Genomic DNA, 22,583 nt, shown 5'->3' with positions numbered 1-22,583 from the left:
AAGTAGGGTGACAACAGTCTTCTTTCCAGTCTGTCTCTGTCTCTCTTCCTCTCCCTCTCTCTGTCTGTCTTTTGCTTTTATTGGCTACAACAGAGGAAAATTGAGAGGGGTGGGGGAGATACAGAGGGAGAGAGACAGAGAGACACCTGCAGACCTGCTTCACAAAGCGCTCCCCACCTTTTGCAGGTATGGTAATACTCTGAAAGAAACCTAGACAGGACCCAGTCGCCTGTGAATACTGGGCCCTGTGGGCTTGAGGTGACCAAAAGCAGAGCAAGTAAACAGGTCTACTGCTCCAACATGCTGGGTCAGAGCTGCTGGCTGCAGGGCCAGGCAGGCCCACCCTTCCACTCCCAGGATGCCCCCTGGACCCATCTCTTTACCTCTCCCCTAAGGACAGGACTGCTGCTAACCTGTACAGTGATATCTTGAGAACTGAGGAAAGGTGCCCCAGGACCAGAACACGAACACGCACACACACACACACACATACACACGCACGCACGCACGCACACACGCACGCGCGCACACACACACATGCTGGCCTATGTCAGGGGTCACCTTGAACTGTGTTTAGATCTGACCCACCAAGTTACTGCTGAATCTGGAATACTTTGGCTTTCAGCATAGCAGCAGTAGAACCTGAGGCCAGTGAGGGTGGCACAGAGGATAAAAAAAAGCTGGACTCTCAAGCATGTAGTCCTGAGTTTGATCCCCAGCATTGCATGTACCAGAGTAGTACTCTGGTTTTCACTCCTTCCTTCTCATAAATAAATAAATAAATAAATAAGGAATCGGGCGGCAGCGCAAAGCGCAAGGACCAGCATAAGAATCCCAGTTTGGTGGTCCGGGAGGTGGCGCAGTGGATAAAGCATCGGACTCTAAGCATGAGGTCCTGAGTTCAACCCCTGGCAGCACATGTACCAGAGTGATGTCTGGTTCTTTCTCTCTCCTCCTATCTTTCTCATAAATAAATAAATAAAATCTTAAAAAAAAAAAAGAATCCCAGTTCGAGCCCCCGGCTCCCCACCTGCAGGGGAGTCGCTTCACAGGCGGTGAAGCAGGTCTGTAGGCGTCTATCTTTCTCTCCCCCTCTCTGTCTTCCCCTCTTCTCTCCATTTCTCTCTGTCCTATCCAACAACGACATCAATAACAACAACAATAAAAAAGAAAAACAAGGGCAACAAAAGGGAATAAATAAATAAAGTCTTACTGAAAAGAAAGGAAAGGACAGATGGCGGCTTACCCAGTAGAGCATACATGTTACCATAAGCGAGGACTTGGGTTCAGTCCCAGGTCTCCATCTATGGGGGTGGCAGGAAGCTTTATGAGTGGAGCAGTGCTGCAGGTATCTCTCTCTGTGTGTGTCTCTCTCCCTCTCTACTTCTTCTCCATGCCCCCCCCCCGAATGGTGGAGTCATGCAAGCACTGGACCCCAGCAATAACTCCAGTGGCAAAAATAAATCATTGGGGGGGGGGAGAGAAGAAGCAGTAAGCCCCTTAGACCCATGTCACCTGAAGGGAGGCTGACGCGGAGAGCAGGTGTGTCCTGAGGTCAGGAAAGGGGCAGGCAGGTACCAGTGGAGCTCTCCAGCTATCTAACTCACTCTGATTTTCACAGAGACCTCAAACAGGAGCACCAACACCCCCAAGTAGTGGTGGAAATGAAGCCTTTATGAGCCAAAAGGAAAGACACCAAAGAACCTTTGGATTCTTAAAAAAAAAAAAGGGGGGGGGGAGTCGGGCAGTAGTGCAGTGGGTTAAGCGCATGTGGCACAAAGCCCAAGGACCGGCATGAGGATCCCGGTTCAAGACCCCGGCTCCCCACCAGCAGGGGAGTCGCTTCACAGGCAGTGAAGCAGGTCTGCAGGTATATATCTTTCTCTCCCCCTCTCTGTCTTCCCCTCTTCTCTCCATTTCTCTCTGTCCTATCCAACAACAACAATAATAACTACAACAATAAAGCAACAAGGGCAAAAAAGGGAATAAATAAATATTTTTAAAAAGCTGAACATGGAGTTTCAGACTCTGGGGACATATGTTACGATTCAGGGAGCCGGGGCAAGTCCTAAGTGTCAATCCCAGAGCAACACAAGGGCCCATCTCTCCATCGCATTTTGGTCTCTGTCTCCTACTGGAGCCACAATGAAATACGAGATCAAAGGCAGAGGCAAATACAATTATGTTGCCTGTGAAACCCCTAGCATGAAATTAGAAGTCAAACTCTCCATTCAGGGGTTAGAGACAAGGATAATGGGAACCTGGGGCCCTAGAGATGTACCCAGGTCCTTTCAGTCACAACACTGCCCAGGCTGGATGTCTCAGACCCTACCTGGGGGGAAGGGACACACAGTGAGTATTAGAGTCCTTTCTCATCAGACCAGTGTATGTCCCCCTTCCCCCCACCCCCAACCTTTAGGGAATTTACTGGCTACATTTCCATATAGAGATGTGTGTGTGTGTGTGTGTGTGTGTGTGTGTATGTGTGTGTGTGTGTAGGGGGTGATCTGGGGGCAAGCAGTGAAAATAATGTCACTTAGCACCATGACGGTGACCACAGATCTGCAGAGCATGTCAGGGAAGGATGGAAGGATAGTAGTAGACAGATTCCAGACCTGCCTCCCTGTTACACCTGCTTTTTTCCTTTCAATGCTGAAGGGTCTCAAACCTGTCCAACCCCACCATCCAATTCTGCCTCAGTCCTTCTTCACACTTTACAAGTGGTGTGCATGCGCGCGCATGTGTGCGTGTGCGTGTGTGTGTGTGTGTGTGTGTGTGTGTGTGTGTGTGTGCGCAGAGGGAGAGAGAGATGGGGGAATGAGAACTGTCCTTTGATATCCTCTATGTCTCACAAAATCCATATTTGCTTCGTGGTTCTATTTCTTTTACCCTGGCCTAATTTTAGCTTTCTTCCTTCCCCACCCCACCCCACCCCCTACCCTGTATAATTTATGATGCCTCTTGAGGGTACAAGCTCCTATTATAACATAGACTGTTCTGTTTAGAGCCACTGCTAATTAAGCCGAGCTCTCGAGAGTGCCTAGCACTGCTTGCTTTTCTTTTTCTTTTTTCTTTTTATCCTTCTCTCCAATAGCCACTTGTTTTCTGAGGTTGCTCCCAGCAAGAGGTGGAGCCCGACCCTTCATGCATACTGTAAGCCTCCCTCTGGAATCAGAGCTGTAATGAGCAGTGGAATATGGCCTGAATGACACAGCGTGACTTTGGAGGGTGGGTCACCAAGGGTGACACTCACTGACCTGCATGGCTTTGGAGCCCTGACTTGCCACTGTGTGACTTCCAGTCCTTCTCCCCATAAGCCACCATACCGAAAGGAAGCCCAGACCATGAGAGGAGCCCACCCATGCAGGTGCTGTGGGACAAAGGCAAAGTCCCAGTGAGCAGCCAAGCATGTGGGGAGGAGAGCCTCGTGGTGACTCCAGCTCCAAGCTATTGAGTCTTTCCACTGAGTCCACGACCCACAGGGGCAGTAAGAACAGCACTCCTGCCTCCCAGTTCTTTTGTGGCTGACATGATCCATTGCCTTGATTTTGTTGATAGTAAGCTCTGAGGTTCAATCCCCTCTGCCACCATAAGCCAGAACAGTGCTCTGGTGTCTGTCTGTCTCTCTTTTTAATTTAATTTAATTAAATTAAACATTGATTTACAATGGTGTTTATGAGAGAAAGAAAAGCAGAACATTACTCTCTTAACACATGCAGAATCAGGTATCGAAGTCAGAAACTCATGCCTGAGAGTCCAGCACTTCACCTACTAAGCCACCTCCTAGGCCACAGGTGGTTCTGTGGTTTTTAAAATTTTTTAATTGTTATTTTTATTATTTTTATTTATTTATTTATTCTCTTTTGTTGCCCTTGTTTTATTGTTGTAGTTATTGTTGTTGATGCCGTCGTTGTTGGATAGGACAGAGAGAAATGGAGAGAGGAGGGAAAGACAGAGGGGGGGAGAGAAAGATAGACACCTGCAGACTTGCTTCACTACTTATGAAGCAACTCCCTTGCAGGTGGGGAGCCGGGGGCTGAAACCTGGATCCTTAGGCCGGTCCTTGCGCTTTGCACCACCTGCACTTAACCTGCTGTGCTACTGCCCAACTCCCTAAAATATTTTTTTTAATACCAAAAAAAAAAAAAAAAAGGAAGTATTTTGCAGAACAATTACACTCTCTACCCAACCCATAAATCAATTTTTATAGTAAAAAACAACAAGAAGATGTGTGGCAGACTGGATACTTATAAAGCATTTTATTTCTAACTTTACAGATGAGAGAGTTTCACATGAGACAGGGGGTAGCCAGAGTATCAGTCCTGTACATGCACTGCTGGGTATTAAACCAAGAAGCACAAGCATGTAAGTCCAATGTTATACTTTTCTTTTTTTTTTTTTAATATTTATTCCTTTTTGTTGCCCTTGTTGTTTTTTTTATTGTTGTTGTAGTTATTATTGTTGATATAAATGTCATTGTTGTTAGATAGGACAGAGAGAAATGGAGAGAGGAGGGAAAGAGAAAGAGGGGGAGAGAAAAATAGACACCTACAGACCTGCTTCACCGCCTGTGAAGGGACTCCCCTGCAGGTGGGGAGCCGGGGTTCGAACCGGATTCCTTACGTCGGGTCCTCGCGCTTTGCGCCACGGGCGCTTAACCTGCGGCGCTACTGCCCGACTCCCTAATGCTATAATTTTCGAGCCATCTCCTCAGCTGCTTTAAAATTTGTTTATCTAGGGAGACGGGCACGTTACGCGCAGGTGGCACAAGGACTGGTGTACGGATCCTGGTTTGAGCCCCCAGCTCCCCACCTGCAAGGGAGTCGCTTCACAGGAGGTGAAGCAGGTCTGCAGGTGTCTATCTTTCTCTCCCCCTCTCTGTCTTCCCCTCCTCTCTCCATTTCTCTCTGTCCTATCCAGCAACAATGACATCAATAAAAACAACAATAATAACTACAACAATAAACAACAAGGGCAACAAAAAAGGGGAATAAATAAATAAATATTTTTTTAAATTTGTTAATCTAATCATTCACTCACTCATTCATACCCAGGACTCTGCTTGAAGAGTCTTGCGTTAGGAGACTGGGAAAGCTGGTGCAATAGAAGGCCGCTCAGAGTGTGGGCACCTTCTTCCCCAGGCCCCGCCCTCAAAGCCCATATCTTTTCCTTTCCTGACCACACCCACCCCACTTTGTGCCATACTCGGGACCCACCCATGGCTTTCACGGGGAGTCACGTTTCTGAGGCTTTGCCCATAGTGCTTTGCATCCTGCTTCCAAAACTAGGCAGCTGACCCCCAACATTCAGTCTGCCCTCCTAGGGATGGGGGGTGGGGAGAGCTGAGTTCATTCTAAACCTGGGAAAGGTCCCTCCCCACTCCAACACATCTGCAATGTAGAAAAACCAACTGGAGAGAATGTGGGAGTCATAGTACTAAGCCCAAGGACCCAACCAAGGATCCAGGTTCGAGACCCTGGCTCCCCACCTGCAGGGGGACACTTCACAAGTGGTGAAGCAGCTCTGCAGGTTCTATCTTTCTCCTTTTCTATATGTCCCTCCTCTCTCAATTTCTCTCTGTCCTATCCAATAAAAGAACAAAAAGAAAGAAAGAGAACAGCCACCAGCAGTGGTGGACTCATAGTGTTGGCACTGAGCCCCAGCAATAACCCTAGAGGCAAAAAAAAAAAGAGAGAGAGAATGTGGGAGCCCATGGTGGGGGTGGTCTTTCCTCCAAAAGCAGGGCAGTCATCAGAGAGTGGGCAGATAAAGAGAACAAGTAGCCTGCAAGGTAGAGAGAAAGAAGCCAAACTGGGGTATGGAGTGTGGGGTGCGGGACTGAGTGGGGAGCTATGGAACAGGCCAGAACAGCACAGCAGCAAAGGGAAGGAGGGGACAGGGAATACCCACAGCCAAGCGTCAAGGGAGCGGCTTGCCTGAGAGAGACAGGAACAGAGGTCCAGCTCGCAGGGACAGCTGTCCCCTGAGGAGAGAGTCTGCACTGAGCATGCAGGCAGCCACTCAGTCTGGGAGGCTGGCCATTGGTGCACAGCAAGAGGGCTGGCAACTGTACCCCCTCTTTGCCTCCCCCAGCCCCAGTTCCCAGGCTTTGGGACTGTCTTCCTGCTGGATAATGGAGGCCCGTGGCTCTAACTCATGGGGCTGCTGAAACACACGTTTTTTTTTTTCCTTTGGACAGAGACAGAGAGAAATTGAGAGGGAAGGTGGAGATAGAGAGGGAGCGAGAAGGACTGGGGAGACAGCATAATTATTCTGCAAAATGTCTTTTATGCCTGAGACTCCAAGGTTCCAGGTTCAGTCCCCAGCACCACCATAAACCAGGGCTAAGCAGTGCTTTGGTCTCTTTGTCTTTCTCTGTATCTCTATCTCATTAAAATAAAAATAAGGTCTATTTTAAAAAGAGTGGGAGTCGGGCAGTAGCGCAGTGGGTTAAGCACAGGTGGTGCAAAGCGCAAGGACCGGCTCAAGGATCCCAGTTCGAGCCCCCAGCTCCCCACCTGCAGGGGAGTCGCTTCACAGGCAGTGAAACAGGTCTGCAGGTGTCTGTCTTTCTCTCCCCCTCTCTGTCTTCCCCTCCTCTCTCCATATCTTTCTGTCCTATCCAATAACAACAACAACAACAATAATAACTACAATAATAAAACAACAAGGGCAACAAAAGGGAATAAATAAATAAAATAAATATTAAAAAGAGAGAGAGAGTGAAGGAGAGAGAAAGACAACTGCAACACTCCTTCACCACTTGTGAAGCCTCCCCTCTGGAGGTGAGGAGTGGGGGCTTGAACCTGTGTCCTGCACATGTATATTGAACCAGGTGCACCACCATCCAGCCTTCTCTCCCCCCCTTTTTTTTAAAGGTTTCTTTATGAATGAGAGGGGACAGAGAATCAGAGCATTACTTTGGCACATGCAATGCCAAGGACTGAACTCGGAACGTCACGCTTGACAGTCCAATGCTTAATGAACTGTGTCATTTCCCAGATTGCTGGAACACACCTTCTAGAAGCAATTCTTCTCACTCAAGGACCAGATCAGGGAGACCTGTGATAGCCTTAGGTCTTTTTAAAACATTCAATTAATTAATTGATTCTTGATAGAGACAGAGAGAAACTGAGAGGGAAAGGAGAGAGAGAGATCTGCAGCACTGCTTCAACACTCATGAAACCTTCTCCCTGCAGGTGGGGGACTGGGGTCATGAACCTAGGTCTTTGCTTATGGTAACATGTGCACTTTACTCGGTGCCCCACCACCTGCTACCCAGCCTTAAGTCTTTATTTTTTTTAAATTATCTTTATTAATAATTGGATAGACAGCCAGAAATCAAGAGGGAAAGGGGAGATAGAGAGGGAAAGTGAAAGAGAGATGTCGTCATTGTTGGATAGGACAGAGAGAAATGGAGAGAGGAGGGGAAGACAGAGAGGGGGAGAGAAAGATAGACACCTGCAGACCTGCTTCACCGCCTGTGAAGCAACGCCCCTGCAGGTGAGGAGCCGGGGGCTCGAACCGGGATCCTTAAGCCAGTCCTTTCGCTTTGCGCCACGTGCACTTAACCCACTGCGCCACCGCCCAGCTCCCTTTTTTATTATTATCTTTTATTTATTGGATAGAAACAGACAGAAATTGAGAGGAAGGGGGAGATAGAGAGGGTGAGAGACAGAGAGATACCTGCAACATTGCTTCACCACTTGTGAAGCTTCCCCTCTGCAGGTGGGGACTGGGAGTTTGAACCTGGGTCCTTGTGCATTGTAATGTATGTGCTTAACCAGGTGTGCCACCACTGGGCCCCTGAATGAACCTTCTTACAGCCTGCACTTCAACCAATATCAGCCTTGGGGCTGGAAAGACAGCTCAGCTGGGTGAACATCAGATTTTTTTTTTAAATATTTATTTATTTATTCCCTTTTTTCACCCTTGTTGTTTTATTGTTGTAGTTATTGTTGTCATCGTTGTTGGATAGGACAGGGAGAAATGGAGAGAGGAGGGGAAGACAGAGAGGGAGAGAGAAAGACAGACACCTGCAGACCTGCTTCACTGCCTGTGAAGCGACTCCCCTGTAGGTGGGAAGCTGGGGTCTTGAACCGGGATCCTTATGCCGGTCCTTGGCACTTTGCACCACTTGCGCTTAACCTACTGCACTACTGCCTGACTCCCGAGCAACAGATATTTATTCCTGAAGTTCTCAGTTCCATCCTCAGCACTTCATGTACCAGAGCGGTGCTCTGACTCTACCTCTCTCTCTCTCTCTCTTTCAATGATAGGAAACCAAAGCACTGTCAGCCTGAAGCGCCTCTCTGCTCTTTCAGGAACAAGGGCAGCATATTTATGAAATCTAAGTGCTGCTTTTCTGTTGCTTTCCATCTCCTCCCTCCTCAGTCTTGTGAGATTTATAGGCTCTTATCCATTTTTGATTTTTCTTTCCTTATGATAGAGACAGAGAGGCAGAGAAAGAGAGACAGAGACAGACAGAGAGAAGACTCACAGCACTGAAACATTTTTCTTTTCTTTTTTAAATTATTTTTTCCCTTTTGTTGCCCTTGTTGTTTTTTATTGTTGTTGTAGTTGTTATTGTTGTCGTTGTTGTTGGATAGGACAGAGAGAAATAGAAAGAGGAGGGGAAGACAGAGAGGAGGAAAGAAAGACAGACAACTGCAGACCTGCCTCACCACCTGTGAAGCGACCTGCAGGTGGGGAGCCGGGGGCTGGAACCTGGATCCTTAGGCCGGTCCTTGAGCTTTGTGGCACGTGCGCCTAACCCACTGCGCTACCACCCGACTCCCACTGAAACATTTTTCAATGTGGTGGGGGCCAGACTTGAACCCGGGTCACTCACATGGGAAAACAGTGCACTATCCCTGTGAGCTATTTCACCAGCCCTCCTGTCCATTTTAGAGGTAAGGACACTGAGGCTCTGAGAGTTGGTGACCCAGCCACTGGGTGCAGAACTACCCATTAAACCCATAGATGTCTTGCTCTGGAACCTTCCACCATCGCACTGATTTCCCAAGCTTTTTAAGTAATCTATTTATTTATTTGGGTAGAGACAGAGAAATTGAGAGGGGAGAGAGGGAGAGAGGGAGAGAGACAGAGAGACAGAGAGACACTCGCAGCCCTGCTCCACTACTTGTGAAGCTTTTCCCTGCAGGTGGGGGTCAGGGGCTTGAACCTGGGTTCTTGTGCACTGTAGTGTGGGCACTCAACCAGGTGCGTCACCACTAGGCCCCACTTAACTTTTTTTCTTGCCTTTTTTTTTTTTAATTATAGCTGGGGCACTATGAATCCACTGCTCCTAGAGATCTTTTTTCCCCCCCATTTTGTTGCCCTTGTTGTTATTGCCACTGTTACTATTGCTGTTGTTGCTAGGACAAAGAGAAATGGAGAAAGGAGGGGAAGACAGAGAGGGGAAAGAAAGACAGACACACCTGCAGATCTGCTTCACCAATTGTGAAGCGACCCCCATGCAGGTGGGGTTCCCGGGGGCTCGAACCGGGACCTTTATGCAGGTCCTTGTGCTTCGTGCCATGTGCTTTTAACCTGCTGTGCTATCACCCGCCCCCCAAACTTTTTTTATATATATGTTTTATTTACTCATTTATTTTTTGGATAGAAACAGAGAAATCAAGAGGGAAGGGGGATAGAGAGGGACAGAGATAGACACCTGCAGCCCTCTTTCACTGCTCCTGAAACTTTTCCTCTACAGGTAGGGAGCGGGGGTTTGAGCCCAGGTCCTTGTGAATGGTAAGGTGCATTAAACCAGGTCTGCCACTGCCCACTCCCCAAACATTTAGATCCTGTATTTCTTGTGTCAGGCGTGCAGAGGAGATAAGACAGCCTGCTGGCAGTGGGGTGAGTTGGGAAGAAACACTGCAGCTTGGCTGGAGAGGGTCCCCTGTTCCTTAAAGGCTTTCTACATCTTTGATCATTATATTGCTGTGGCCTGGCCTCCACTTTTTTTAGCCTCTCTTTGTTTCTCCTCTTCCTCCTTTTGCTCCTCTTCCTCTCTTTTTTTTTTTTAAATTAATAATTACCTTTGTTTATTGGATAGAGACAGCCAGAAATCGAGTGTATCGGGGTAGATGGAGAGAGAGAAAGAGAGGCACCTGCAGACCTGCTCCACCACTCACAAAGCTTGTAGATGAGGACCGGGGGCTGGAACCAGGCTTCTTGCAGATTGTAACATGTGCACTCAGCCAGGTGCACCACCACTTGGCCCTGGTTTCTTCTTCTAATATTTTATTTTAGGGGGGCAGGCAGTGGTGCACCTGGTTAAGCACAAGGACCCAGGTTCAAGCCGCTGGTCCTGACCAGCACGCGAGGGGGGGTGTCTCTCTGTCTCTCTCCCTATCTCCTCCTCCCTTCTCAGTTTTCTTCTCCTCCTTCTTCTCCTTCTCCTTCTTCTTTTTTTTTCCTCCAGGGTTATTGCTGGGCTCGGTGCCCGCACCATGAATCCACCGCTCCTGGAGGCCATCTTTTCCCCCTTTTGTTGCCCTTGTTGTTGTAGCCTTGTTGTGGTCATTATTATTACCACTGTTGATGTTGTTCCTTGTTGGATAGGACAAAGAGAAATGGAGAGAGGAGGGGAAGACAGAGAGGGGGAGAGAAAGACAGACACCTACAGACCCGCCTCACCGCCTGTGAAGCAACTCCCCTGCAGGTGGGGAGCCGGGGGCTCGAACCGGGATCCCTACGCTGGTCCCTGTGCTTTGCGCCACGTGCACTTAACCCACTGCGCCGCCACCCGACCCCCCTTCTCCTTCTTCTTTTGCCTCCAGAGTTATTGCTGGGGCTCAGTGCCTGTATCAGGAATCCACTGCTCCTGGAGGCTATTTTTTTTTTTCCTTTTGTTGCCCTTGTTGTTTTATCGTTGTTGTGGTTATTATTGTTATTGTTGTTGTTATTGATGTCGTTGTTGGATAGGACAGAGAGAAATGGAGAGAGGAGGGGGAGACAGAGAGGGGGAAGCGACCCCCCCCCACCATAGGTGGGGAGCCGGGGGCTCGAACCAGGATCCTTATGCTGGTCCTTGCGCTTTGCACCATGTGTGTTTAATCTGACGCGCTATCACCCAACCCCCTTCAGTTTTCTTCTGTGTCTATCAAATAAATAAAAAATTATTTAAAAATAATTTTATTATTTATTTATTATTGGATAAAGACAGAGAGAAATTGGGGGGGGGGAGAGAGAGAGAGAGACCTGCAAACCTGCTTCAACACTTGTGAAAACTTCCCCCCTGCAGGTGGGGACTAGGGACTTGAACCTGGGTCCTTGTGATGTGAGCTCTTAACCAGATGAGCCACCACCTGGCCCCTTTTATTTCATTTTTGGATAGAGACAGACATTGAGACGGAAGGGGAGGGATCAAAAGGGAGATAGAGTCTGAGAGACCTGCAGCCTTGCTCTTCCACTTGTGAAGCTCCTGCACCCCCCCCCCACCTTCTGCAGTTGGGAGCTTGGGACTTGAACCCAGGCCTTGAGCAAGGTACTGTGTGAGCTCCATCAGGTGTGCCACCACTTGGCCCCTTCTTGGTTATCTCTAACAAGGGCATGCAGGTCTTAATGGAGACACAAGCTGCTGGCTTCCCAAGTCTCTTCTCTAGACAACAGGGTCTGCACCCCCAGCAGGGCTCCTGGCATGCCAACTACCTGGATTGGGTAGTTATCCTGAGCCTGAGGAAGGCGGTGCCAGGGGAGGAGCCAGACTCTGCCTGAAGCCTGGGCAGGCAAATGTAAGCCTGTTAAAGGGCTCTGGGCTTCCTCTGATGAAAGGCGCTTAAGTGCATCTGGTTTTGATTACAGGGGAGGAGAAAGCCAGGCAGTCTCTCGGGGTTTGGACCCGTCATCTGGTTCTGCCGCCCTCCAGGCAGAGCTGGATGTCGGGGAGGCCAGGAGGCCAGGTGTGGGGGGACTAGGCAGGAAGCAGAGTCGGGAGACAGCCCGCCACCTCTCTGAGACTTCCCACCCCACCTCCTGGCCCCGCCCCGCCCATTCCCGGAAGGTGCACATGGTGTAGCCTAGGGCCAGCTCCTGGAAGAAAGTCAAGTTCAGCCCTGGCCTGAAGCTCTTCTTTAGCTCCATTCCCTTCCAGCTCTCAAATATCCCCCACCCCACTCCCAAGAGCCACAGGCCCCTTCAATAACCTTCCAGACCCTTCTTCTCCTTAAGACCAAGTGAAAATAGGCTTCTGCCCCAAGAGATGTAAAGATGTAAACTAAGGAAACAAACTTTTTTTTTTTTTTTTTTACCAGAGCACTGTTCAGCTCTGGTTTATGGTGGTGCAGGGGATTGAACCTGGGACTTTGGAGCCTCAGGCATGAGTCTCTTTGCATAACCATTATGCTATCTACCCCTGCCCTAAACTTTTTTTTTAGCAGTTAAAAAACAAATATAGAACCCTCAACATCTTTTTCCTTTTCAACCAGCCGAGTGGGTATCTCCTACGATACAGACACCGTTCAGGGATTCCAAGTCACTGTAACTGACAACCATGATGAATTCAAGGAAGAGATTCATATTAAAATAAGGTATCTATCCCTGCTCAGCTGCAGCCAATCACTGCCCCCCCCAACCTACTCTGTGCCGCCACTCCCCATAAGTGGGCACTAAAAAAAGCTCTTGGGGGATGGGAGGTCGAGAAGGAGAATGCCTTCTTAACCCTGACCCAGCTTTAGTGCTGCCGTGTGTCATTATCACTAAGACCCCTTCGAGCCAAGCCCTCTCTACCAGGGAAGGTGGAAGGTGTGGGTATGTGTGTGTTTTCATTGTGTGTGCACATCTTGGGCAGTCTGGGGAGTGATGCAGGGAGGTCCACCTTGCAGGCCCGCACTGACACTCTTGGGTTGGCATGTGGGTAAGAGCTGGACTGACCAGCTCAGTGGACACACACACTGTACACACACACACACACACAGACTACAGACCTCTCACCAAACTGATATTTGAATTGATCTTTACACAAGGCAATTAAAACCTGGTCATGACCACTGCATTTGCCACTTCCCCAAAAGAAAAACACACAGGTGTTGGCTTCAGGAGGCTCCACCTGGCCTGGCTGGAATGAACCCTCTCTTTCTCTCTCTGAGAAAGCTGCCAATTTCTGCAGCCGCTGCAGCCAGGAAAATTGGCTCCCCTCCCCCACCAGGGCTTGGGCACTGGCAGTGGCGGTGGGGCTTTGTCACCAGGATGTGCACCTGGCCACCCAGACACACTCCTGTCCACACCTGGTCACCAGAGGCTCATGTGCTCCCCTCCCTCTTTTCTCGGGAGCTCCCTGCAAACCCTTTCTTCTGTCCTTTGAATCGCTGAGCTCGTGCCGGGGAAGTGTTTGGAGGGTGGGGGGCCCCTTTGGGACTCAGGGCCAGGAGAGGATGAGTGGCTTTGTTCAGTCTCTGGTCCGGATCCCCAGGGCAAAAGGGCCTGTTCCTCTCTGGACCCCGCTGGTGAACTGGTGGAGGCTTATGCCAACACACACACACACACACACACACACACACACACACACACACACACACACACACCAGTAATGGGAAATTCCCTCCTGGGTTCACCAAGGACTTAGCCCAGTGGGGCTTATCGCCTCGGGGAGGTTGTCCCAGTCCACAACCATCACACAGGCAAATGTGCCTCGTCTTATTATGCTGTCTCCAGTTGCCTGAGGCTTGGGGGATGCTTGAACCCCACCCCTCCATCACATCTGGGCAGGGGGCACTGCCTGGTGTTGGGCCCTCCCACACCTCCCGGCTGCCTTCAGGGACTGTGAGCACCAAGCCAGGGCGGCCTCTTGCCTTTCATTACCGGGCCTACGAAAGCAGCAGCCCAGGCAAATATGTAGCTATTAAAATTAATCGCCCTGCGTTGTCAGCTGAACATAATGCAAATTATTTATGGGCTGTCTGCGCAATATTTATCATCGTGCAGGCTCCAGGAGCTTCGTGCCTCCTGGTCTCCCCCGCCCGCCCCGGCCAGCGCTGGGCCAAGCTATGCACAGGCTGCGGCGGCCGGGGGCTCTGGGCGGGGCGCTGGGGTTCTGAGAATGAGGCCGCCGTGCACTAGATTCTCTTGTAGGCCGAGCGTCTCGCTTGAGTTCCTGCTGTCCACCATATATTGTCTGGAGGCCTACTATGTGTAAAAGGAGGGGTGTGTGTGTGTGTGTGTGTGTGTGTGTGTGTGTGTGTGTGTGTGTTTATAAAAGTCAGTGCAGAGAGATCTGAACCAAACCAACAACTCAGGCCCAAGGGATATTTCAGGCCCAAGGGACAATGCAGGTGGAGACCGACTGGCTGCCCAAGTGGAGTTTTTGCAGCTCAAGTTTGTCCTTTGACTGAAGTCCCCCCAGGTTTGTGGAAGCCGGTTTTACTCTTAGAAAGACCGGGAGCATCCGAGAGGCCCCCTACTGCTCCGTGGGGGCTGTCGTCCGCTGCAGCAGGAATTTGGGTAACCCTCCAGCCTCAAAACTTGTTTGGTGATGGCAGATAACAGATTAACTGCTAATTGTCCAGACCAGCCTGAGCTTTGAGCTGCTCGCTGCTGGGGCCCCTTGGTATTCCGGGCACTTTTTATATGTAAAAACAGCTTTGCTACCTCCTAAACGGCTTTTGTGTGGCTTTTGTTTCTCTTTCAAATACTGTGTTTTAAAAAACAGGAGCGACGCACCCCCTCACTCACCCCACCCCCTCTCCAACCTAGTTCTCTTGGTTACACACAACACACACACACACACACACACACACACACACACACACACACACACACACACCAGGAGGAGACATAATCTGTAGGACAATCCTCCCCCACTGGCTGGCGCTAGGCTTTTTCTGAAGATGCTGTCGCCCTGGGCTGCAGAGGTAAACAGGCTTTCCGCCCCGCTGCTAAATGAATCACGAGGGTGTGAGAGCCAGGCTGTGGGGTGCTGCAGGCCTCCGGAGCCAGGCTGGGTGGCAGGGAGGGCAGGCCCCCCCCAGACAGGGAGAGGAAGGTCGGTGGGCAGTCCAGCTAGAGCCCCCCCCTCCCCCGTGACCTTCCAGACCTGGTGACTGTGTAGCTAGGGCCTCTACCCCAGAGCGCCTGGGCACCACCTGGGGCCGGTCACGCTGCGTGAGCCCATCTGCGGGCCGAAGCTCGCCAGGCGCCCGTTCCAACACTCAGTTTTAGCAGCTCCGGGCCTGCGGGACGCTGAGGCAGGCCTCATCGGTCTTTCCTCTGTGGTTCATTTCCAACAATTTGTTACCTTTCACCACTGAGCACCAATGCCATCTGCCCTGACTGAGCCTGAGTCAGAGCCTACTTCTGCGGTCGTGCGTGCGTGTGTGTGTGTGTGTGTGTGTGTGTGTGTGTGTGTGTGTGTTGTGTTGTCTATGGCATAAAAAGGAAATTTCTCCATATTTTCATTCTTCATCTTAAAATGTGGCTTCTCCCAAATTAGACTCTTTCCTTTCTTTTAACCCTGAGTTTTGGACAGGGATTTTTCTCAGCTCAATTCAGAAAGTCTTTCATTGCTTCAAAAACGAAAAGCCATGCAGAAGAAGAGAAGGCACAGACTCTCAAGGTGTTGCTCCAGGGGCCCTTTACCTGGCCCATTCCTGCCAGACTCCAGGGAGGGCAGTTTGCCTTTCTCTTTCCAATCACCATTTACTGAGGGCGTTAAATCACAGTGATGGGGAAGGGGGTCACACCCGCTTTACCTCTGTGCTTAGAATCCTGCCTGGGAGTGGGCAGGCTGAATGTTGGTGGTTCTGTTTTGCAGATAGGGAAGCGGAACCCCTCCTTCCAGTAAGTTCCATCAGTCTGGCCTTCCTCGGGGAACCAGGGCGCTGCCTACACTAGGACCCACACAATTTAGCTGCAGTTCTTTCTCCCTGTGCCTCCCGGGATCTGGGCCACCTTCGGGGTTGGAGCAGCCCCGACCAACCTCATTGTAGGGATCGCCAGACTTTCAGCCTTCCGTCTAATCACTCCCCTCCACTGGGTAGATTCCCTCCCTAGACCATTTGCAAGTATTCTTCAGACAGACTCTCAGGCTGCGCCGGAAGAGTTTTTCATGAGTTAATCCCTGGAGAGGTGGCCGGATTAGTCTCTGGCCTGGGTGGGGGTGGGGGTGGGGGTGGGGGTCGTCAGCTTTGGTTATCCTCTCCCCAACGTGCAAGGCGCAGGGTGTGTGTGTGTGTGTGTGTGTGTGAGAGAGAGAGAGAGAGAGAGAGAGAGAGAGAGAGAGAGGAGGGGGAAGGGAGAGAGGGGGAGAGAGAGAGAGAGATGCATTCAGCCCGGTGGAACGGAGTGCCACGAGCAGGGGAAGGAGCCGGAAAGCAATACTTAATCACCAGTGTCTCACTGCTTGTCACTGAAGATGGCAGCAGCTCCCCTGGGTTTCGGGGTTCCGGGAAAGGCATGTGCCAAGCCCTGAGGCATGTGGGCTGCTGCCGCCTTTCCCTGCCTCCTCTGCCAGTCCCCCAGCTCTGCTGTGTGGAGGCCTAAGAACGAGCAACCAAGCCCCTTTGGCCAGAGCCAGGGCCCAGACTAGACATGCTGAGGGGGTGGGGGTGACAGCCACAGACAGGCCCCACAAACCTGGGTTGCCCTTCCTTTGACCCAGGGACCATCAAGAAACTTCCTCAGGCAAGGCTGGGGTTTTGGATCCTGGGGTTCTGGCTGAGCTCCAGGAGTGCCTGTGTGTGATCTGACTCTGTAGTGGGTGAGGGGAGGAAGAGGGCAGCCCAGCCCCTAGGCTGGGTAGGAAGGAGAGAAGGTGGAGGCCCGGGAGGCAGGCACAATCTGAAAAGTGTGTGTGTGTGTGTGTGTGTGTGTGTGTGTGTGTGTGTGTGTGTGTGTGTGTGGATTGTGTTTGGGGGAAAGCCAAGCGAGTGTGAGCAATGCGGACTCGGCCGTCCGGAACGAGGACTGGCAGGCAGGCTTGGCAGGGCTCTGTGCCCTGGGCTGGCAGCTCAAGCGGAGCAGAGGGGAGGGCAGCCTGGATCTGCGGGAGGCTCTTCCGGGTGTCTGGCCAGGTCCTTGCCCAGAGCCGAGAACCCAGAGCCTGCGGAATGGTGTGACCCAGCTGCCCTCCGGGCGGCCGTTTCTCCACCCCAGGGACCCCTGGCCCCAGGCGATAAGGCGTTCGTCAGCAATCTGCCATGGCCAGCCCCCAGTCACCTCCGGCGGACGTGACCGACGGAAGCCCAACGAGGTGGGGCAAGGGGCCTCTGCATTGCCTCCCCAGACCCCTTCTCCAACAGCAACATGCTACACAGAGCTCCAGAACTTTCTTTTGCAAAATGTCTCTTCCCATAATGTTGTCATTTTGGTGGTTTTTTTTTTTTGGGGGGGGGGAATCCAACACCCAGACAACTGGCCTTCATTATACAACCACAAAGAGGCAGCACGGCCCTACCCAAGCTGCCAGACTGACACTTAACAGTCCTGGGCCTCTGCCCTCCTTCCTAAAACAAGGCCAATAATAGTCCCTAACTCATAGGGTTATTTTGGGGATGTGAGTTAATCTGAGAGGTGCCAAGAACTCTGCCTGTTGTACAAGACTACAATGTGTCAGTGGCTCTTTTCCTTTTGAGAGGGTTAGGGGGGAAAAAAAGGCCTTAAAAAAAAAGAAAAGAAAGGGTGGGGGTATAGCATAATGGTTATGCAAAGAGACTTTCATACCTGAGGCTCTCAAGTCGCAGGTTCAATCCCCCACATCACCATAAGCCAGAGCTGAGCAGTGCTCTGGTGAAAAAAAAAAAAAAAAGCCCAGGTTGTGTGGTTCCAGGAGGTGATACAGTCAATACAGCATTGGCTTCTCTCTTTTTAATTCATTTTTTATTCTATTATGTATTTATTTGAGAAAGAGAGAAACTGAGAAGGGAGGGGAAATAGGGAGGGAAAGAGACAGAGAGACACCTGCAGCCCTGCTTCACCACTCATGAAGCCTTCACCCTGCAGGTGAGGACCACGGCCTTAAATTAACCAGGTGCGCACTACCGCCTGACCCCGAGCATTGGACTCTCAAGCATGGGGTATCAAATTCAGTCCCCAGGTGGTCCGGGAGATGGTGCAGCGGATAAAGCATTGGACTCTCAAGTGTGAGGTCCCTGGCAGCACATGTACCAGAGTGATGTCTGGTTCTTTCTCTCTCCTATCTTTCTCATTAATAAGTTTTTTTTAATAAAAAAATTCAATCCCCAGCATCACTTGTGCCAAGAGTAATAGTCTGGTTCTTTCTTTTTTACTTCCCCCCTCCCTTTTGTTGCCCTTGTTGTTTATAGTTGTTGTTATTATTGTTGTTATTGATATCATTGTTGTTTGATAGGACAGAGAGAAATAGAGAGAGGAGGGAAAGACAGAGAGGGGGAGAGAAAGATAAGACACCTGCAGATAAGACACCTTGTGAAGCGACTCCCCTGCAGGTGGGGAGCCCGGAGCTCGAACTGGGATCCTTGAGGCAGTCCTTGCCCTTTGCGCCACCTGCACTTAACCCGCTGCACTACCGCCCGACTCCTTACTTTTTAAAATATTTTTTTTATTTATTAATGAGAGGGATAGGAGGAGAGAAAAAGAACCAGGCATCACTCTGGTACATGTGCTGCCAGAGATTGAATTCAGGACCTCACACCTGAGAGTCCAATGCTTTATCCACTGTACCACCTCCTAGACCACATCTGGCTCTTTCTCATAAATAAATAAATATGGGCCAGGAGGTGGTGCACCCATTGGAGAGCACATGTTATAATGCACAAGGGCCCAAATTCAAGTTTCTAGTCCCTACCTGCAGTGGGAAAACTTCATGAGCTGTGAAGCAGTGTTGCAAATGTCTTTCTTCTTTACCTCTCAATTTCACTGCCTCTATCTATAATAAATAAGTAAATAAATAATTTTTTTAAAGTTAAGGCAAGGGGAAGATAGCATAATATTTATGCAAATAGACTCTCATGCCTGAAGCTCCAGGTTCCCATGTTCAATCCCCCCACACCACCATAAGCCAGAGACGAGTAGCGCTCTGGTAAAACAAAACAAAACTCTGTCTGGACTATATTTTCCCTTAGAGGGTGGCACGTGGTATGGTAGAGTGAGTGACTTAGGGCCACTCACTGAGATTGGATTAATGGGGGTCCTCCAGCCAGTTGGGCCTCACTGTCCCCACACTCTGGCTGAAACTGCACTGCTTTAAAAGACCTTCAATTGACTCATCCCAGTCACCCTTGTTGATGGCTCAAGGCCATCTCCTTTGAATTACTGCTTTGGTGGCGCTGGGTAAAAGCGCCGTGTGTGTGTGTGTGTGTGTGTGTGTGTGTGTGTGTGTGTGTGTGTGCGTGTGTGTGTTTGAGTTGAATACTGGCCCAGTGATGGCAGGCGGCAGGCCTAGTCCCTGTTGGGCTGTTGGTGGTTCTCATTTTAGGGACATACAAATGCACGTACTGTTTACATAAATAGAATTGGTCAGATTTCTAATTTCGAAAAGCTTCTGATCTAAGGTCTCTGTTGTTGGGAGGAGCTGCGGCAAAGGAGGGCTTGAGAGAGGTCTGAGGGGCCTGGCCTCTCCTGGGTCCCTCATCTTTCATGAGGTGGGACAGCCTTTTCCTTTCAAAGGCCAGGAGCTGCGGCAGGCTAGACTCAGGCCAGGCTAGACTCAGGCCGATGATGGCCAGCCTACTTACTGCAAAGTGCTGGCGGCGCACCACGCCTCTACCCTGCCTGATCCTTATCGCAGCCTTCATGCCAGTCTGCCAACCCACCCAAGACAAAGCCCTGCCAGCCCTGCCATCCTCGGGGTTTGCTCCAGAGGTCTCAGGGTCAACATCCTGGGCTTCAGCGCCCCCCAATCCCCTCCCTCATTGCCATAAGTCAGCACTCCAGCTCCCCAACACCTCCCTCTCAGGGAAGGAGAGCTTACAAATGCTCCCCTTTACAGCTGGAACTCCAAGAGAAGAAAGGGGCGATGATATTCCCCCCCCCCCATATACCCAGGATGATCTAGTGCTAAGTACAAACACCCCAGGCAGGAATTTGCAAGGATTAAGTACCGCCCTGCGCACCTCCCCAATAGAAACAGACTGAAAGTTACCAAAGCAGTCTCTGAAAATGGGCCACAGAGGGACCCGGCCTTCTTAGAACACACAAGGGACAAGGTCCAGCGCCTCCCGCAGGGCCGCATAGCACCTGGGATAGAGCGAGGACCACCTCGAGCGAGTGCCCACGTGTCTCGCAGTGTGACTGCTTGACTCAATGTCTACTTGACTGAAGGGGGTGCAAAAAAAAAAAGCTTGCTCGAATTGGGGATTCAGGGATGAGGGACACAAGTTGTATTTAGGGTGAAGTTGCAGCCGCCAGCCCGCATTTGCATGGTTTCTGGCAGAATACACCGGTTGGTTCCTAGCTGGGAAAGGAGTTGGCGACCCTCGCGGCCAGTCCGCCGGCGGTTTCCTGGCTAGGCGGCCGCGTGAATGAATGAATGCCTGCGGGCAGCCTGTATGCTGTCATTTTTTCCATCAGTCAGAATCGGGCCGGGTGAGTGTGTATGGGGGAGGAGAGGCGAAGGATGGGGACACGGTGGCGGTTCTCCGCTGCAGGGTGGAGGCTGCTGGGGCAGCTGCAAGGCAGGCCGCTCCAGCGCCGCACCTGGCAGCTCCACGCACAGCCAGAGCTGGGGCGGCGCGGCCTTCCCTCTTCCCCTCCCCCACCCCCGCGCTGGGCGTGCATGCCTGCGAGGCGGGGGAGTCCCGCAACTTTTCCCAACCGAAAGTGCCTGAGCCCAGGAGCCTTTAGGACTCACCCCACTCTGTATACGGAACCACCCAGCCGGTGGCCCCGCCAGGAATGCGCTTCGGTGCCGGGCGGGCGACACCCCCGCCCCCGCCAACCTGCCCGAGGGGGAAGGGGGTGCAAATGGCGTCGCAAGGCGCTGCCACTCCGACTGGCCTGCGGCCCGTACCCCTCTCCCGAGCCCCCTCCCCCAAACTCCGGAAGAGACGCTTTTCCCCAAACGGGGGAGGACGCGGGAAACTTTGCGGGGCTACTGTTGGCGCAGGAGAGGAACGTGTTTGGGGGCTCCCGCTCGGGATTTGAGTATACTAGCCCAGCCTTCTAGAACTCCCAGCCCGAACCCGGCGTATTACTGGGGGCCTGGAGGGTGCAATTGGGCATTTGGGGGGGGCACTGGAGACACACAAGGGGGACGTTTTCGAGGGCCCTGGAGTGTGTCCAAGTTTGTGTCTCTGTCCTCGCACGCGGAAGTGGCGCACGACACATTGGGGAGTGACACTGTCCACTCCGGACTGCGGGGCCACGGGGCCACTTCTCTGCCGCATCCCGTCCCCTGCTGCGGCCGCCACACCCCAAGGAGCCCTCCACCCGCTCCTCCCTAACGGACTGAGATCCCCTCTCTCTTCGGGCGTGGGGGTCGGATTATAAGTGTGGGGTGCACGGGGGCTCCAACCCGCGCCCCGCGGGGAGCCCCTCGGCAAGCTCCATTGCCGACGCCTGTCCTCGCCCAGAGTCGCCCTGCGGGATGCAGCTCCCCCCCCCCCCAACGCGTAAGGGGGCGCCCCTGGGACTCCGGCCGCGATGGCGGTTCCGGTCGTTCAGGGATTTGCTCCCCAGAAGCAGAACAAGGTCGGCGACCCGCGAAGCGGCGACTCCGTACACGGTGCAGCGCCCCTCCCCCCCTGCACGCCCCCCCCACCCTCACACGGCTCCCCGCAGAGCGCGCTCGCCCCCGTGGCTCCCCGGTCCCTCCTGCTCCCCCAGCCGCACGTGACCCGCCCCAGCCGCGGCTTCCGCTCCGCAGCCGGTTCCGGAGCACAATTTCTGCTCTGACGCGGGGTCTCTCGGGCCTCTGCGTCCTCGCCTCCCGGCTTCCCCCCGCCCCCCCTTCTGGGTAGGAGAACTCAAAACAACTCGCTGACCTTCGGGCCGAGCAGCTCCGGCTTCCACCGACTCCAGCATTCCCTGTCTTCCCGGCCACGGCGGCGGCTTCTAAGATTTCACTACGCGCCCGGCTGGGGGAGGGGGTGCGCTCCCCGGGAGTGGTTGTCTCCGCGCCCCAGCCACCACACCAGCCCCTAAGCAGCCACCCACCCACCCGGAGGGCGGCCCCCCACCACACGCATGGGACCTACCAGGTATCAAGGTCCCTTGCACTGTGGCACCGAGCCCAACCTGGGGGGAGGGGTTGCACTTTCCATACTCAGCGCCCACTACACACATCCTTCGACTTATAGATGGGGAAACTGAGGCATTGTGACTGAGCGGGAAGAGCAAAGATCTCGCATGCTTGAGGCCCAGCCTTTGACCCAACACCACCACCAGGACCGCATGTGCTTGAGCAGAGCAGTATTCTTGTCTCTCTGTCTCACTCTCATTAAACCAATAGATCAATCTGTGGAAAAGAAAGAAAGCAAAAGAGAGGAAGGAAGACGACCTGTTTGGTCTCTCTTTTCTCTCTCGTTAAAGAAATCTGTGAGAAAGAAAGGTAGACCTGGGACGCAGAAAAAGGTCAGTGAAGAAAGACACCCACAGAGAAACACTCAACCGTATAAATGATAGTAAGAATTTAAGCCAGTGTGGTTTAACCTTCTGCTATAGTG

At 51.9% G+C, this 22,583-nt stretch overlaps 1 protein-coding gene across 1 annotated transcript in view; it reads right to left on the bottom strand.

The window, feature by feature from the left end:
- Window positions 1–21,993, bottom strand: part of BCOR (BCL6 corepressor) — a 136,450-nt gene extending 114,457 nt beyond the window's left edge. The window contains exon 1 of the mRNA XM_060182605.1: window positions 21,903–21,993. The gene's annotated coding sequence lies outside the window, so the exon portion shown is untranslated. The remainder of the gene's footprint in view (window positions 1–21,902) is intronic.
- Between the last annotated feature and the right edge of the window lie 590 nt (window positions 21,994–22,583).

Source organism: Erinaceus europaeus, chromosome X (genome assembly GCF_950295315.1).
Source record: "Erinaceus europaeus chromosome X, mEriEur2.1, whole genome shotgun sequence".
Lineage (NCBI taxonomy): Eukaryota > Metazoa > Chordata > Mammalia > Eulipotyphla > Erinaceidae > Erinaceus > Erinaceus europaeus.
Note: the sequence above shows the minus strand (reverse complement) of the source record. Positions and strands in the feature narration are given on the sequence as shown.